Raw genomic sequence first — 16,507 nt, forward strand, 5'->3', positions numbered from 1 at the left:
AGAACCTTTTGCTGCTGTGACTTGTGATATGAATTCTCCGGCCGTTGACTTGTAATAAACTACCAGTGTTTGACATCAAAGCTCCAACTCTCCTCGTGTCTCTCTGAGTCCTGACTCTCCATTGCTGCAGAAGTTTCCCTTACAAATTGGCGTTGTAGGCAGGATACCAACACATCTTCAGAACTGGTAAGTGTAATTTCAAATCTACATTTGGACATTGCCTTACCAGAATCTGTGATTGACGGTATCCTAAAATTACCTGTGAAACTGAGCGGTTGTGTTTCATTTTTTGGTTAATGAACATTTGGCTGATTGCCTCTGTGCATGCTGCTTGGGACGAAAGTACCATACAAGCATGCACAGATTATGTTCAGAGTAACCTTAAATAAATACATCAGTAAAGTGGAGCTTCTGTATGAAAGCAATGTAAAGATTTATATTGGAAAAATCGCCGAATTCTGGGGGTTTCAGCGGCCAACACAGCAGTTAAAAATAAGCAGCCCGAGATATTTCCCCCCATCGCCTCTCTAAACACGGCTCCAGCAGCAGCCGCGGGGGTGTGTGTAAATATTTCCCCGTGTTTGGGTGGCTGGAGCCGTGCAGCTGAGAGGAAGAAAGTCAAAGCTTTTTGTCTATATCTTTAACTCACACCACCGCCGTCTCCATTAAAAACGAGATGGTCTAAAAGCACTCGTTGTTTGTGACAGTCTTCTACATTGCTGGCAAGGCCGGGGCAGCGCAAGGTGCGTGCATCACCCGATGCGCCACAGCTCTCTACTCTGCTGGAGGAACATTTCCTACGTTGCTTGGAAGCGTTCCCTACGTTGCTGGACCAGCTGGTGGCGGTCCGGGGTGCATACATAACATTATAGGCTAATTGATCACGGGTGGGCAGTGGCAAGCAAGTGTAGAACAAAACTGTGTTTCATCGTTGTGATGAACTCGATGGTGGGTGTATAGGCTGGTCGTGTAGGACTACAGTTAATTGGGCTGTTGGAGAGAAAGGGTAGAGGAAAAAAGTCTATGTTCTCCTGGTTGGGGATTCATAGCGCCACTAGAATAGAGTAGTGGTGTTGCAAGAGGATAAGCTAGTTATCGCTTTTGGACGGTCTTCAGGCACGATCTTAGCGGTCAAGGTGCTCCATTTCTATAATTCCCTACCCCCTCTGAAACCTCTTAATTCGGACTAAATTGAGCTGGATGAACTTTCCTGTCGCACTGGTGTTTATTGCGAGTTCATCTGTGATGTTTAGATACTACTGGGACCCCAAAGCAGAGACTGACAAAAAATAAAGTTTCAAAAAGTTTAATAAACAAGGTAATCCAAGGCAGGTACTGACGACAGGGAGCTTGGCTGGCCGTAGTAAACCAAAAACAAAGCTGCGGCAAAACGTTTCCGACCAAAACTCAAAAAGAACTCATTAACCAACTACAACAGACTCCAGGCTGCAGAAAGGCACTCCGGACCGCGGGACAGCATGAACAATACTCTGGCAGAGAAGTGAGGTGAGGGCCAGGCTCTTAAAGAGCAGGTAATCAAGTGAGTGGGGACAGGTGTGCCTCATCTGCTGCCAGGAGTAACCAGCCACGCCCCCCTGTCACACACCAGCCCTGCAGAGACAGAAAGACAGAGTAGTGAGGGGTAAAAGGAGCACACAACAAGTTAAACACAAAAACAACAAAAGCCCCATGCAAAACATAACATCATGTTTGTTTGTATGGGGGGTCTATATTGGTTTGTCTACCCACCGTCTTGTGTATGTTTTGTAACAACTAATAATGAATCAGTCCATAGCCAGGGTAAAATGAACTAAACTTTAGTTATCTCACCAAAAGTAAATGACTTAATAATGTAAAGATGTAAAGCAAAATTATATATTATAGTATAAATGTGCTGCAAAATGAAAATAAATAGCAAAACAGTGTTTTTATGTCCTGCATCTGAGTGTGCAGAGAAGCATACTGTTCAGGGTGTGCGCTGTAGGTGTAAGAAGAAAATAAGATGATATTGCTTTAACAATACATTTTAAATTGTATTGCTGGTATGTTAAGATATCTTTGTGAACTTGTATAAACCCTATGCCCCGTCTTACACCCTGAGACCCTCAGAGGCATCACTGCTGGTCGTAAATACCTGCCTGAGGAGATCAGGGATGCAAACAAATCTGTCTGCTCAATTAGGTCAATGTTGTATTATTTGTTTAATTTATTCTTAATCTATGTATTGTATGGTAATAATGAATACAAAACGTAATGTATTGAACACATTCCGAAACAAAGCAGATAAGACAGAACTAGACTAAGACATAATACTAATTGTTGTTGAAACCTTTTGCGCTGTTGCTGCAAAATGGAAACTTTGTTGATTGTTTACTCCAACTGGCCACTGGAATCAGATAATTAATATAAGTTGAAGTTCAATTACAGTTTTTAAATATAGTTTAACATTCTTTATTAAACTGTTTCAAAGTATTTCTAGTACAATTGGTCTACAGACATTACTACAATTCTAATAGTTGTTAAACTACTGAGCTGGTTAAGCCAGGATCAATATATTTGTTGAGGTTTTTATTGTGTGCATAATAAGTGTTAAATGAATTGAGCATTTTTTGTAAAGAAGTATAATGTTGCAATCTCTTTAAGATAAGTAATTGCAGTTCCAAGATATATGTTGTTTTCCCTGGGCCTCTCCTTCACAGGCCCACACAATAAATCATGAGACTTCCAAATCCTAACAGACAGAGATCAGTATCACTTTGTGTTGCAACCCAAATCCATGAAGGGGTTCTACTTGGCCCAATTGAAATACCATAAATAGAATATTCACCCAGCTGTTTTGATTTCTTAAAAAAAAAAAAATTCCAGTCTAGTTTCCTTCGAGTTCAGTCTAAGCTACAAATTGCTTCTCATAAACATTCTCACTGCTGTAAACCTTGGGCAGACAAGCTGCTCACACACACACACACACACACACACACACACACACACACACACACACACACACACACACACACACACACACACACACACACACTTTGGATGAGTATTCGCCTTATCCACTTTGTAAATTGTTGCCTTCTTTAGAGTTATTAGTAATTCAAGATAGAATAGCTACAACTTTGACTTGATGATTTCGTTCACAACATTAGACCTGTCCTCTAATCTCTACTAGAATAAGATACATGTGCATGTTTGGGTGTTTTAACACTCCTGTAATGTACCTAATCTTGTTATCCTTTTCATTACAGAGCTGGGAAAATGGTGTATTGCTTAGATTCTGATCCGTGCAAGTCCAATTTGAACTTCTAATGTTAATGTTAATTTGATTTCAACCCATAGGTAATTATTTAAATTAACTCAACATTTCACATGATGATGGATTAGTGTTCCACATTTTTCCCACTAATTTGTTTTACAATTAGGCCAATGGTAAAGAGAGACATTGATGATCTTGTGTCCTTTTTGTTAGTACGTGGTTCCATTTTGTCTATGGCGTTGGACGGCTTCACTAAGAGTCACCCAGTTCTACCCTGCTACAGTCCGGCTGAGTGCAGTCACAGAGATGCTATGGCTGCTCTTCATGACATTAATGGTCTGGTCCGAGAATGGACACCATTTCCTGCTCCCAGAGAGAATGACACTCCTCAAACTGAACATTACAGCCGTTGATACTGTCTCACGTGGGTCTGCTTCCCCCCACCGAGCCATGAGCTGAAAGCTTGACATCTGCTTTGAACACTTGGAAGCCTCCCTGTCACACCAGCACCAACCCTTGGGTCAGTCAGATGAGACTAACGGCTTCACTTGGGTCAGAAATATGACTTTCGTTACCGCAGAGTGGGTTGTTTGTTTTTTTAAGGCTATTCATACTGCTATTCAGAGGATGCCTGTAAGTTGGCAAGCTGTTAAAAGCCCCTACTATTTTTAGTATAGGCCTAATGTCAGGGGCCTCTTACTGTCTAATTCAGCATGTATTCACATTATGGACAGTGTTTCCACCTGGTAAAACTAGAGGCTGCACGAAACTCAGGCTGCAATACAACCATTCTGTTCTGCTCTGACGATTCAATTTATAGATTATACATCAAAACAGTTCGTTTTTATTGTTTCCAATGATAACGTCACCTTAAGTGGAGGAATCCAAACCTGTTTTCAAATGTAAGGTTTTGAATTTGTTTGACATTTCTCAGTAATGACACCCTCAGACGCCCACTATCATCCATGCTATGCCTTCAGTGGTAACTCAGATGTTGAGGGGGATGAAGCTTTTCCTCCTGCATCGGCTATGCTTTGTTTTTTCAACAAAGGTATGCATTCCCTGCTTAATATATGTTTCTCACAATTGTTTTTTGTAAGCTGCACACAGGTGATACTGAGTGTTACGTTCCCTTGTAGATCTAGGGGTACCAAGGGAAGTAGCGACACAAAAGATAGCTGGACGAGAGAAAAAAGAGAGGAAACTCAATGCTGAAAGTTTAAGTGAGGTTTTAATAAGAACATATTAAGGCGGCTCACCAGCCAGATTACAACACCAGCGTACAATAAACAGCACACAACTAGGCTGGGTCTCACACAGAGACAGGCTGCACACATGCAGCCAGACGAGAAGGAGAGAAAGAAGGGGGCCTCACTGCCATCCTCCTCCGGTCCTATATGGAAGCCGTGATTGCTAATTAGGAGCACCTGGGGAGAGGCTGCACCTGGGGACAATCAGAGGGAGAGAGAGGAAAACACACACACCCGACCACACACACACACTACGGCACGTAACACTTCCCCCCATAAAACACACCTTATACTTCTCACCAGCAGCCAACACCGGAGCAACACATGGAACACACACAACACACACCACTCACCGAACACAGATCCGCATCGCTCTGAGCCAGGTCCACCCCCACCGCTTCAGAGACGGAAACACCCACACTACTGTCACAGACGGATGCAGAACTTAACTGCACCTCACCACTCTGTCGCATCGCAACCGGGTGCCGGGCTTTTGGCTTTTCCAGAGCAGTTTCCACCTGCTCCTTCCGAGCTACACACTCTGCCTCTAGATGACCAGGATCAAGACAAAAGAAACACGATTTTCTTTTTCTTGGGTCCTGGAAGAGAAGCAGAATGAGCATGTGTGGCACGCCTGTTATGAGCTTTCCGGACCCCAAAACGATGAGGAGAATCGCTCTGAGCCAAAAGCTCAAGCCCTTCCTCATCCGCCATAGTGGTGGCCTGCTTCCTCTTCCAAGCTGCACAGTCTGCTATCATGTGACCTGGGTCAAAACAAAAATAACACGCTCTGTCTATCCTGGGACCTAACACTGGAACACTGGCACAGGGAACATCATTATCAGGAGCTCTCCGATAAGTGTCCCGCTGAGGAGGGTCCCGCTGGAAAAAACCGCTCTTGTGTATCAGCGCACTCTCGTCTGCCAGAGTGGCAGCCTGCTGAAGGGTAGTCACTCTCTGCTCATTCAGGTAGACTACCGTACGCTCCGGTACACAGTTTTTGAACTCCTCCAACAGCATCAGCTCACATACTGAAGCGATGTCATCCGCTGTACATGCTCTACACCACCTGTCAAAGAGGACTTTCTTCTCCCTCGCGAAGTCCACGTATGTTTGGCCAGCAGCTTTCTTCATGCCGCGAAAATCCTGCCTGTAGGCCTGAGAACAGCACCTTTCACCTTGTCATACTCCAAACTATCCTCGACAGAAAGAGAAGAGCAAGCCTCCTGAGCCTTGCCGACTAGCTTGCACTGTACAAGTATGTCCCACACGTCTTCTGGCCAGAGCAGAGCAGCTGCAATGCGCTCAAATGCACTAAAGAACATCTCCACTTCCGACTCAAGAAAGACAGGGACCAGCTGAATGTTGCTACCAGCATCAAAAGCAGCAGCCGAACCTGAAGGTGTAACGGCAGAATCACCCACCACAGCTGCTTGGAGCTCTAGCTGACGCATCCGGACAGCAGTGTCTGCCTCCAACTTCCTGATCTCCAGCTCATGCTTCCTGATCTCCAGCTCCTGCTTCCTGCTCTCCAGCTCCCTCCTGAGCTGAAACTCTCGCTCACGCTCCTCCCTCTCACACTGGAGACGAGCCATACGCACTTTTACCCTGGCATCTAATTTAGACCCCATAGCAACGGCTACTTACAAATATTATTATTTATTTATTTACAAACTTCCCCAGATCCTGCCTACCAAACTTTACCTAACTATCTTCTGGAGCGTGCCGGGCTCGAGGAGACTTTAAAAGGCAAACATCAGCGGCCGAAACCCTGAATCGCCTGCCCCCAACAGGGAATGAATCCCCACCCAGGATTACCCCGAAAATAAAAAAGGCAAAATAAAAAATGAGTGCCTGAAGGAAGGACTGATTCAGTCCAGATAGACACTCCCCTGTCTAAACTGAGGAGGCTGTTCAACAGGAAGACACTTCGGAGCCAATCCTACACCTATATACACTACTGCTCACCACCACACACAATATCAACACCAACCAACAACCAAATACTCACTCTTTGTCTCAAAGATTGGACGAGCCCCCATGTTACGTTCCCTTGTAGATCTAGGGGTACCAAGGGAAGTAGCGACACAAAAGATAGCTGGACGAGAGAAAAAAAGAGAGGAAACTCAATGCTGAAAGTTTAAGTGAGGTTTTAATAAGAACATATTAAGGCGGCTCACCAGCCAGATTACAACACCAGCGTACAATAAACGGCACACAACTAGGCTGGGTCTCACACAGAGACAGGCTGCACACATGCAGCCAGACGAGAAGGAGAGAAAGAAGGGGGCCTCACTGCCGTCCTCCTCCGGTCCTATATGGAAGCCGTGATTGCTAATTAGGAGCACCTGGGGAGAGGCTGCACCTGGGGACAATCAGAGGGAGAGAGAGGAAAACACACCCGACCACACACACACACTACGGCACGTAACACTGAGTCTTCTCAATTAATAGCTTATAGACAATACCATGTTTAAATAGACTCCTACGTTGTTATTACATATGTGACATATGTAAGAAAAGGGAGGGGAGAGTCAATTATATTGAGTAATTGATTTCATATTGGAACATTTATTTCTCAAATCTATGTTTTATGGAAGAGGAAATGTATTTCTGATAAACTAATCTTTTATCATACGGTAAATGGTGAATTAATATAACATTTAGCATAATTGAGAAGGGGTTATGTCCATAGGGACGAGTTCACCTTTAACTTAAAATAACATTTCTCTGCTTTGGACTGATGAGTATATGATTCTCATACAAGGTTCCATGTTTCTTGGAGGAGCATATGTCTTCCTAACCTCTCCCATCACGGGGGGGGGGGGCATCTGGATGTGCCACTTGGAATAAGCAGTTGCACTGCTCTCAAGCAGATAGCAGAAGGAATGCAGGCAGATGAGCCTCCATTTCACTGGGGGATAAACTACAGTGCTCACTGAATGAGCCACACAAAAGCAGAGCAATTGGGGGGGTTGAAATATGGCGCTCTGATGAAGAAGAGTTTTGAGCCAATCAGTCAATCAATCAACCAATCAATGTTTATTTATATAGCCCAATATCACAAATGTTACATTTGTCTCAGTGGTCTTCACAGTGTGTACAGAATATCAGTATGACAATACGACACCCTCTGTCCTTAGACCCTCACATCGTACAAGGAAAAACTTCCAAAGAAAACCCAGTTTAAAGGGAAAAATGGGAGAAACCTCAGGGAGAGCAACAGAGGAGGGATCCCTCTCCCAGGACGGACAGACGTGCAATAGATGCCGTGTGTAAATTGAAAAGATAATACATTTGCAACATAGGTAGTCCAAATGTTTGGAAATGCATGTGTGTATAATAGGAAGATGAATCCACGAGGATATCCATCCAGGACCTATGATCCAGGACCACAGCCACGACTCAAGATCCAGCGCTCGCGATCCAGGACACAGGACCGCAGGATCATCCATGACTCCGGATCCCAGCGTATATAGACACCAAAAAGAAAGACATTTGGGGAAGCTGGGTTAATCGGAACATGAGTGTACACGGGTATAGACAGAGAGAAGGAAGAAGTAAGATGTCCCCCGACAAACTAAGCCTATATCAGCAAAACTAGGGGCTGAATCTAATCAGCCCTAACTATAAGCTTTATCAAAAAGGAAGGTCTTAAGCGCACTCTTAAAAACGGATAGGGTGTCTGCCGCCCGAACACAAACTGGAAGCTGATTCCACAAATGTGGAGCTTGATAAGAAAAGGCTCTGGCTCCCATTGTACTTTTAAAGATTCTAGGAACAACCAACAACCCTGCATTCTTGGAACGCAATGCCCTAGTAGGACAGTAGGGTATAATGAGTTCTTTAAGGTAAGATGGCGCCTGCCCATTAAGGGCTTTGTAGGCGAGAAGAAGAATTTTAAATTCTATCCTGTGTTCTATAGGGAGCCAGGGTAAGGCAGCCAGAACAGGAGTAATGTGGTCCCTTTTCCTAACTCTGGTTAGTACACGAGCCGCAGCATTTTGAATCAGCTGAAGCGACTTGATTGACTTCTTGGTACTCCCTGATAATAAAGAGTTACAATAATCCAGCCTAGAAGTAACAAATGCATGGACTAGTTTCTCTGCATCGTTTTGAGGCAAGATATGCCTGATTTTTGCAATGTTACGTAGATGGAAGTAGGCGGTCCTTGAAATTGATTTTATGTGGGCGTTAAAGGATAAATCCTGATCAAATATAACACCAAGATTCCTTACAGTCTCACTGGAGGCCAAATTAATGCCATCCATAGTTAGTATGTCTTTAGATAATTTGTTTCGTAGATTCTTCGGGCCAAGTACAATAACTTCAGTTTTGGTCGTGTTTAACATCAAAAAGTTTAAGGTCATCCACGTTTTTAAGTCCTTAAGGCAGTCTTGAATTTTATTTAGATGATTAATTTCATCAGGCTTGATTGATAAATATAGTTGAGTATCATCCGCATAACAATGAAAGTTTACAGAATGATTCCTTATAATATTGCCTAACGGAAGCATATATAATGTGAACAAAATAGGTCCGAGCACTGAGCCCTGTGGCACTCCATGGCTAACTTTGGTTTGCGTGGAAGATTCATCGTTAACACGTACAAACTGAGAGCGTTAAGATAGATAGGACCTAAACCAGTCTAAAGCAGTTCCCTGTATGCCAACTAAGTGCTCTAGTCTTTGCAATAGGATATCATGGTCGATAGTATCAAATGCAGCACTAAGATCGAGCAAAACAAGAATAGAGACAAGTCCCTTGTCTGAGGCTATTAGAATATCATTTGTGACTTTAACCAGAGCTGTCTCTGTGCTATGATGTGTTCTAAAGCCAGACTGAAAATCTTCAAATAAATCATTGTTTTTTAAGTAATCACACAACTGTTTTGCGACCGCTTTCTCAAGAATTTTTGAGAGGAACGGAAGATTAGAAATAGGTCTATAGTTGGCTAAAACCTCTGGATCGAGGTTGTGCTTTTTAAGAAGCGGTTTTATCACTGCTACTTTGAATGATTGTGGAACATAGCCTGATAATAAAGACATTCATAATATTTAATAAAGAAGTGCTAATTAATGGAAAAACTTCCTTCAACAGCTTAGTTGGAATTGGGTCTAACATGCACGTTGATGGTTTAGAAGAGAGAATCACTGAATGTAATTGTTCAAGGTTAATGGCTGAAAAGCATTCTAGTTTACTATCTAGTGTAATATTAGAACTTACGATTCCGGGAGCTGTTGATAACACTATACTGGTCGAAGGCAAGAGGTCATTAATTTTGTTTCTAAGAGTAACAATTTTATCGTTAAAAATCAGCACCTCAGTGCTAATCTATATAGTATCAGGATGCCTTTACAAACACCAGACATTCTGTGTCATAAAGAGAGGAGGAGAACGAGTCAGGAGGACATGTTCTTCCAGCTCTTGTACAAATATAACATTTGAATTGAATGACCAGATGTTTACAGATGTACAATTAATGATTGTTTTTATATTTCCGATGAACAGACATGTGTTAAATAGTGGTGATAAATATATTTTGTCAGATCAGATTACACTTTCACACTAAACAAAATAAATTAATTGATATTTTCAGATTATAAGGTATTGAATAATAATATATTTCTAATATTATAACAGATAATGTTACTATCCTTAATTGTCCAGCAATCAGGCTTAACAACACTACTCTTCGACGTATTACCCATGCACAGACGGACCTAAAATGATGGTTCAAGTTTTAAACGTTTAAACCTTCCTTTCCAGGTTTTTACAAAAGTCTTTGAATATTTGCCTAACTTTTCCTTTTCAGATTTCAGATTTTCAGATTAAACTAATTGTTTAATTTTCCTTTCAGATTTTTAACAATGTACTTGATTAAAATGAATGTATAGATTTCATTAAAACTGAGTGCCTTACTCTTGATTAATGCGTAATGAAGTACATGTAAAGTAATCCTAAAATTGAGGACACTGTAACTTTGCAGATTACAAATTGATCAAATCACCACTGTGAATTGTATACCTTAACTGTGATTTTATACCTCAGCTGGATCTGTTATGATCCTGATTTTATACCTCACCTGGATCTCTTATGATCCTATGTTTTAAATGCATTTGACTAGTGATTGCCTTAAACTAAATCTTTAAACTGCAAGCTGGTTTTGATTTTATAGTTTGATAAGTGAGATCAATTAATGGTTACATGTTAAAACATATTATCTCACCTCCTCTAGGGGGGTCCTCACCGCCTCATGAGCATGCATGGAAGATTTTTTTTTAAAATGTTGAAGTGAAATGCATCAATCTGGTGCACTTTGAGCACAACATGAATTGATGGATACAACTCTCAACACTCTATGAAAGGGAGCTGTATTTTCAATAATCCAAACATCTTTAGAATATGATCACAACCAATAACAAATCATTTAAACTTGTTTATTCTTATCTTATGTTACCTATTAGCATTCTTTCTTTTTCTTTATGCATATTTTACTAACCACTCCCCTTTTAAACAGTTTTTTTTACTGTCCTATAGTACACATTGGAATTATTTCTTACTTTATCTATATTAAATAGATAAAGGTGTGCTCTCCCTAGCTCTCTTTCTCTCCATCTGTCTGTCTGTCTCTCTCCCTCCCTCTCTCTCTCCCTCCCTAGCTCGCTCGCTCAGGAATGTGCTCCAGCACTTAAGTGTCAGTTTTATGGCCTGATGGGGGGGTTTACGACTGTGAGAATGCTGGCTTCTAAACACCACTGACAAGTGATTGAGTATTTCTAGTTGGGGGATATCTCCTCTAGCTCCACAGATGTGTACGCCTCCCCCAATATGCTGATGAACTCTCTGTAAACTAGTTAAAAGGTCTATCGAGAGATAGGCTGATCAGAATTGACATGACAACCCACCCGTGCAGTCAGAACCTTTTGCTGCTGTGACTTGTGATATGAATTCTCCGGCCGTTGACTTGTAATAAACTACCAGTGTTTGACATCAAAGCTCCAACTCTCCTCGTGTCTCTATGAGTCCTGACTCTCCATTGCTGCAGAAGTTTCCCTTACATACTCTAGGGACCAGAGGGTACAATGGTTGGACATTTACTACCGGCCGCGGTATGCCTAGTGTACAGGGTCCATATAACCGACTTAATGCATAGCGGGAAGTCGGTTATATAGACATCAACAGAATAAGTGTTTAACGGTGATTTAAACTAGTTTATGCGGGGAAAAGAGTGCTCAAAATCGGATTCAACAGGCCATCCACACCGACTCCCATTAAAAGTGATTGAAATGTACAGGAATCTGTCCATTTCAATCACATTTGATGACCCGTCCAGGGTGACTTTCTTCCCCAGGAATTAGTGTCTGAAAGCTGGCTAACATTACTTTAAATACAGTGTGCACATGGCTTTATTACCCATGAAATAGTGTGTGAAAGCTGGGTGACTTTGATGTGAATTTAAGGAAGATATGGCCATTTCATCCACACCTCACGACTCCCATTAAAAGTGATTGAAATGTACAGGAATCTGTCCATTTCAATCACATTTGATGACCCGTCCAGGGTGACTTTCTTCCCCAGGAATTAGTGTCTGAAAGCTGGCTAACATTACTTTAAATACAGTGTGCACATGGCTTTATTACCCATGAAATAGTGTGTGAAAGCTGGGTGACTTTGATGTGAATTTAAGGAAGATATGGCCATTTCATCCACACCTCACGACTCCCATTAAAAGTGATTGAAATGTACAGGAATCTGTCCATTTCAATCACATTTGATGACCCGTCCAGGGTGACTTTCTTCCCCAGGAATTAGTGTCTGAAAGCTGGCTAACATTACTTTAAATACAGTGTGCACATGGCTTTATTACCCATGAAATAGTGTGTGAAAGCTGGGTGACTTTGATGTGAATTTAAGGAAGATATGGCCATTTCATCCACACCTCACGACTCCCATTAAAAGTGATTGAAATGTACAGGAATCTGTCCATTTCAATCACATTTGATGACCCGTCCAGGGTGACTTTCTTCCCCAGGAATTAGTGTCTGAAAGCTGGCTAACATTACTTTAAATACAGTGTGCACATGGCTTTATTACCCATGAAATAGTGTGTGAAAGCTGGGTGACTTTGATGTGAATTTAAGGAAGATATGGCCATTTCATCCACACCTCACGACTCCCATTAAAAGTGATTGAAATGTACAGGAATCTGTCCATTTCAATCACATTTGATGACCCGTCCAGGGTGACTTTCTTCCCCAGGAATTAGTGTCTGAAAGCTGGCTAACATTACTTTAAATACAGTGTGCACATGGCTTTATTACCCATGAAATAGTGTGTGAAAGCTGGGTGACTTTGATGTGAATTTAAGGAAGATATGGCCATTTCATCCACACCTCACGACTCCCATTAAAAGTGATTGAAATGTACAGGAATCTGTCCATTTCAATCACATTTGATGACCCGTCCAGGGTGACTTTCTTCCCCAGGAATTAGTGTCTGAAAGCTGGCTAACATTACTTTAAATACAGTGTGCACATGGCTTTATTACCCATGAAATAGTGTGTGAAAGCTGGGTGACTTTGATGTGAATTTAGGGAGGGAGAGCAGCAGCAGCAGCCGCCGCAGCAGCAGCAGCAGCAGCAGCAGCAGCAGCAGCAGCAGGCTGTGACCCTGGCGGAAATACATTGATTGTTTTAGCCAGGAATAAGTGTTTAGAAGGCGGGTAAAGTGTTCCTGCAGCTCCTCCATGACGGTAATAATGATTAGATATAATTGCCAGGGCAGAAAGCTCTTTTTAAAAGTGAAAAAACGATTTGAAACCGTTTGAAATGACTGGCGGGTGCTGATGGAAAGCAGGCGGAAATAAATGGATTGTTTACCCAGGAAAAGGTGTTTAAAAGGCGGGTAAAGTGTCCCTGCAGCTCCTCCATGGCGGTAATAATGATTAGAAATCATTTACAGGGCAGAAAGCTGTTTTTAAAAGTGAAAAAACGATTTGAAACCGTTTGAAATGACTGGCGGGTGCTGATGGAAAGCAGGCGGAAATAAATGGATTGTTTACCCAGGAAAAGGTGTTTAAAAGGCGGGTAAAGTGTCCCTGCAGCTCCTCCATGACGGTAATAATGATTAGAAATCATTTACAGGGCAGAAAGCTGTTTTTAAAAGTGAAAAAACGATTTGAAACCGTTTGAAATGACTGGCGGGTGCTGATGGAAAGCAGGCGGAAATAAATGGATTGTTTACCCAGGAAAAGGTGTTTAAAAGGCGGGTAAAGTGTCCCTGCAGCTCCTCCATGACGGTAATAATGATTAGAAATCATTTACAGGGCAGAAAGCTGTTTTTAAAAGTGAAAAAACGATTTGAAACCGTTTGAAATGACTGGCGGGTGCTGATGGAAAGCAGGCGGAAATAAATGGATTGTTTACCCAGGAAAAGGTGTTTAAAAGGCGGGTAAAGTGTCCCTGCAGCTCCTCCATGACGGTAATAATGATTAGAAATCATTTACAGGGCAGAAAGCTGTTTTTAAAAGTGAAAAAACGATTTGAAACCGTTTGAAATGACTGGCGGGTGCTGATGGAAAGCAGGCGGAAATAAATGGATTGTTTTACCCAGGAGAAGGTGTTTACAAGGCGGGTAAAGTGTTCCTGCAGCCCCTAAGTGCCTGATTGTTTCAGAGACCCATAGCCGTGACACAGTGAACCATTTACATCCAAAAGTATCCATTTAAAAGTCATTTGTGTAGGGGGAAAAGGGTGCAGAGAGAAGCCTGAAAATGCCTCTCCAGCACCACAGAGAGCTCGCAGGTGCTGGAGAGGGGGAGACAGGCTCACAGGCAGGCCCGGGGACCCCTGCAGAACCCACAGCTGCTGGGTATCGACAAGGCGGTTTGGCAGTCCGCCTTTCAGCACCCAAACTCGGCCCTGAGACAGCCAGCCAGCCCCCCTCAGCTACAAGGAGCCAATAGCCCTCCAAACTCTTTGCTTACGGCCATACCACTCTGAGCACGCCCGATCTCGTCCGATCTCGGAAGCTAAGCAGAGTCGGGCCGGGTCAGTACTTGGATGGGAGACCGCCTGGGAATACCCGGTGCTGTAAGCTTTTGGTTGTTAAATACAGGCACATCCGTGGTGATAAGACAATATTTATAACCGAAAATAGCATGCTACACGTGGGTAGATTAGTTGCAAAGGTCGGGTGGTCTGTTTTAAGTCAGTTTCAAATTAAAATGGGTCATTCAGAAAGTGATATTTCTGAATAAATAGCACTTTCTGAACACATGTCAAACAGACATTCCTATTAAAAGTTATCAATTAGTAGCACGATCGGACACGAGCACTCTGTTTATTTCACACTGCAAGGAGACCGAGCTTGAAAAGCACCTCTCTGTGGCCGCTCCAAGACCCCCAAAACACGGACTAAGGAGCTCCAGGATCCCTCCCTGCCTTGAGAAAACAGGCTAGTTCACACTTACATTACGTACACCGACAAAGCCACCTCTTCGGGGCCGCTCCAAGACCCCCAAAACACGGACGCAGCAGCCCCAGCATCTCTCCCTGACATGAGCAAACAGGTTATTTCAGACTTCCATGACATACCCCGGGGAAAAGCACCTCTCTGTGGCCGCTCCAAGACCCCCAAAACACGGACTAAGGAGCTCCAGGATCCCTCCCTGCCTTGAGAAAACAGGCTAGTTCACACTTACATTACGTACACCGACAAAGCCACCTCTTCGGGGCCGCTCCAAGACCCCCAAAACACGGACGCAGCAGCCCCAGCATCTCTCCCTGACATGAGCAAACAGGTTATTTCAGACTTCCATGACATACCCCGGGGAAAAGCACCTCTCTGTGGCCGCTCCAAGACCCCCAAAACACGGACTAAGGAGCTCCAGGATCCCTCCCTGCCTTGAGAAAACAGGCTAGTTCACACTTACATTACGTACACCGACAAAGCCACCTCTTCGGGGCCGCTCCAAGACCCCCAAAACACGGACGCAGCAGCCCCAGCATCTCTCCCTGACATGAGCAAACAGGTTATTTCAGACTTCCATGACATACCCCGGGGAAAAGCACCTCTCTGTGGCCGCTCCAAGACCCCCAAAACACGGACTAAGGAGCTCCAGGATCCCTCCCATGTACCTCCAGAACCTCGAGCACCTTGGGTCCCCGGGCCCCCGAACTTAAGCACTCCCCCACGGACTAAACCAAGATGATCACACCCTCAAGAATCTCGTGCCCCTGGGAATCTTAAAGGGGGGTCTACTTTGCGGTGCTTTACCGTCCGCCCATCAGCACCCATAGTCGGCCTTCCTCACAGCAGCAGCACCCAACCTCCATGGAGGATGTTTCTCGTGCCCCTGGCTACACTTAAAGGGGGTATACTTTGCGGTGCTTTACCGTCCGCCCATCAGCACCCATAGTCGGCCTTCCTCACAGCAGCAGCACCCAACCTCCATGGAGGATTTTGCTCGTGCCCCTGGCTACACTTAAAGGGGGTCTACTTTGCGGTGCTTTACCGTCCGCCCATCAGCACCCATAGTCGGCCTTCCTCACAGCAGCAGCACCCAACCTCCATGGAGGATTTTGCTCGTGCCCCTGGCTACACTTAAAGGGGGTCTACTTTGCGGTGCTTTACCGTCCGCCCATCAGCACCCATAGTCGGCCTTCCTCACAGCAGCAGCACCCAACCTCCATGGAGGATTTTGCTCGTGCCCCTGGCTACACTTAAAGGGGGTCTACTTTGCGGTGCTTTACCGTCCGCCCATCAGCACCCATAGTCGGCCTTCCTCACAGCAGCAGCACCCAACCTCCATGGAGGATTTTGCTCGTGCCCCTGGCTACACTTAAAGGGGGGCTACTTTGCGGTGCTTTACCGTCCGCCCATCAGCACCCATAGTCGGCCTTCCTCACAGCAGCAGCACCCAACCTCCATGGAGGATTTTGCTCGTGCCCCTGGCTACACTTAAAGGGGGTCTACTTTGCGGTGCTTTACCGTCCGC

The 16,507-nt window shown here is 43.9% G+C and overlaps 1 non-coding gene across 1 annotated transcript; it reads left to right on the forward strand.

The window, feature by feature from the left end:
• The first annotated feature begins 14,488 nt into the window (after positions 1-14,488).
• LOC117466120 (5S ribosomal RNA) lies at positions 14,489-14,607 on the forward strand. Its single transcript, XR_004554241.1, has one exon. It is a non-coding gene; the product is annotated as a 5S ribosomal RNA (ribosomal RNA).
• The last annotated feature ends 1,900 nt before the right edge of the window (positions 14,608-16,507 follow it).

Source organism: Pseudochaenichthys georgianus, chromosome 20 (genome assembly GCF_902827115.2).
Source record: "Pseudochaenichthys georgianus chromosome 20, fPseGeo1.2, whole genome shotgun sequence".
In the NCBI taxonomy this organism is placed as follows: Eukaryota; Metazoa; Chordata; class Actinopteri; order Perciformes; family Channichthyidae; genus Pseudochaenichthys; species Pseudochaenichthys georgianus.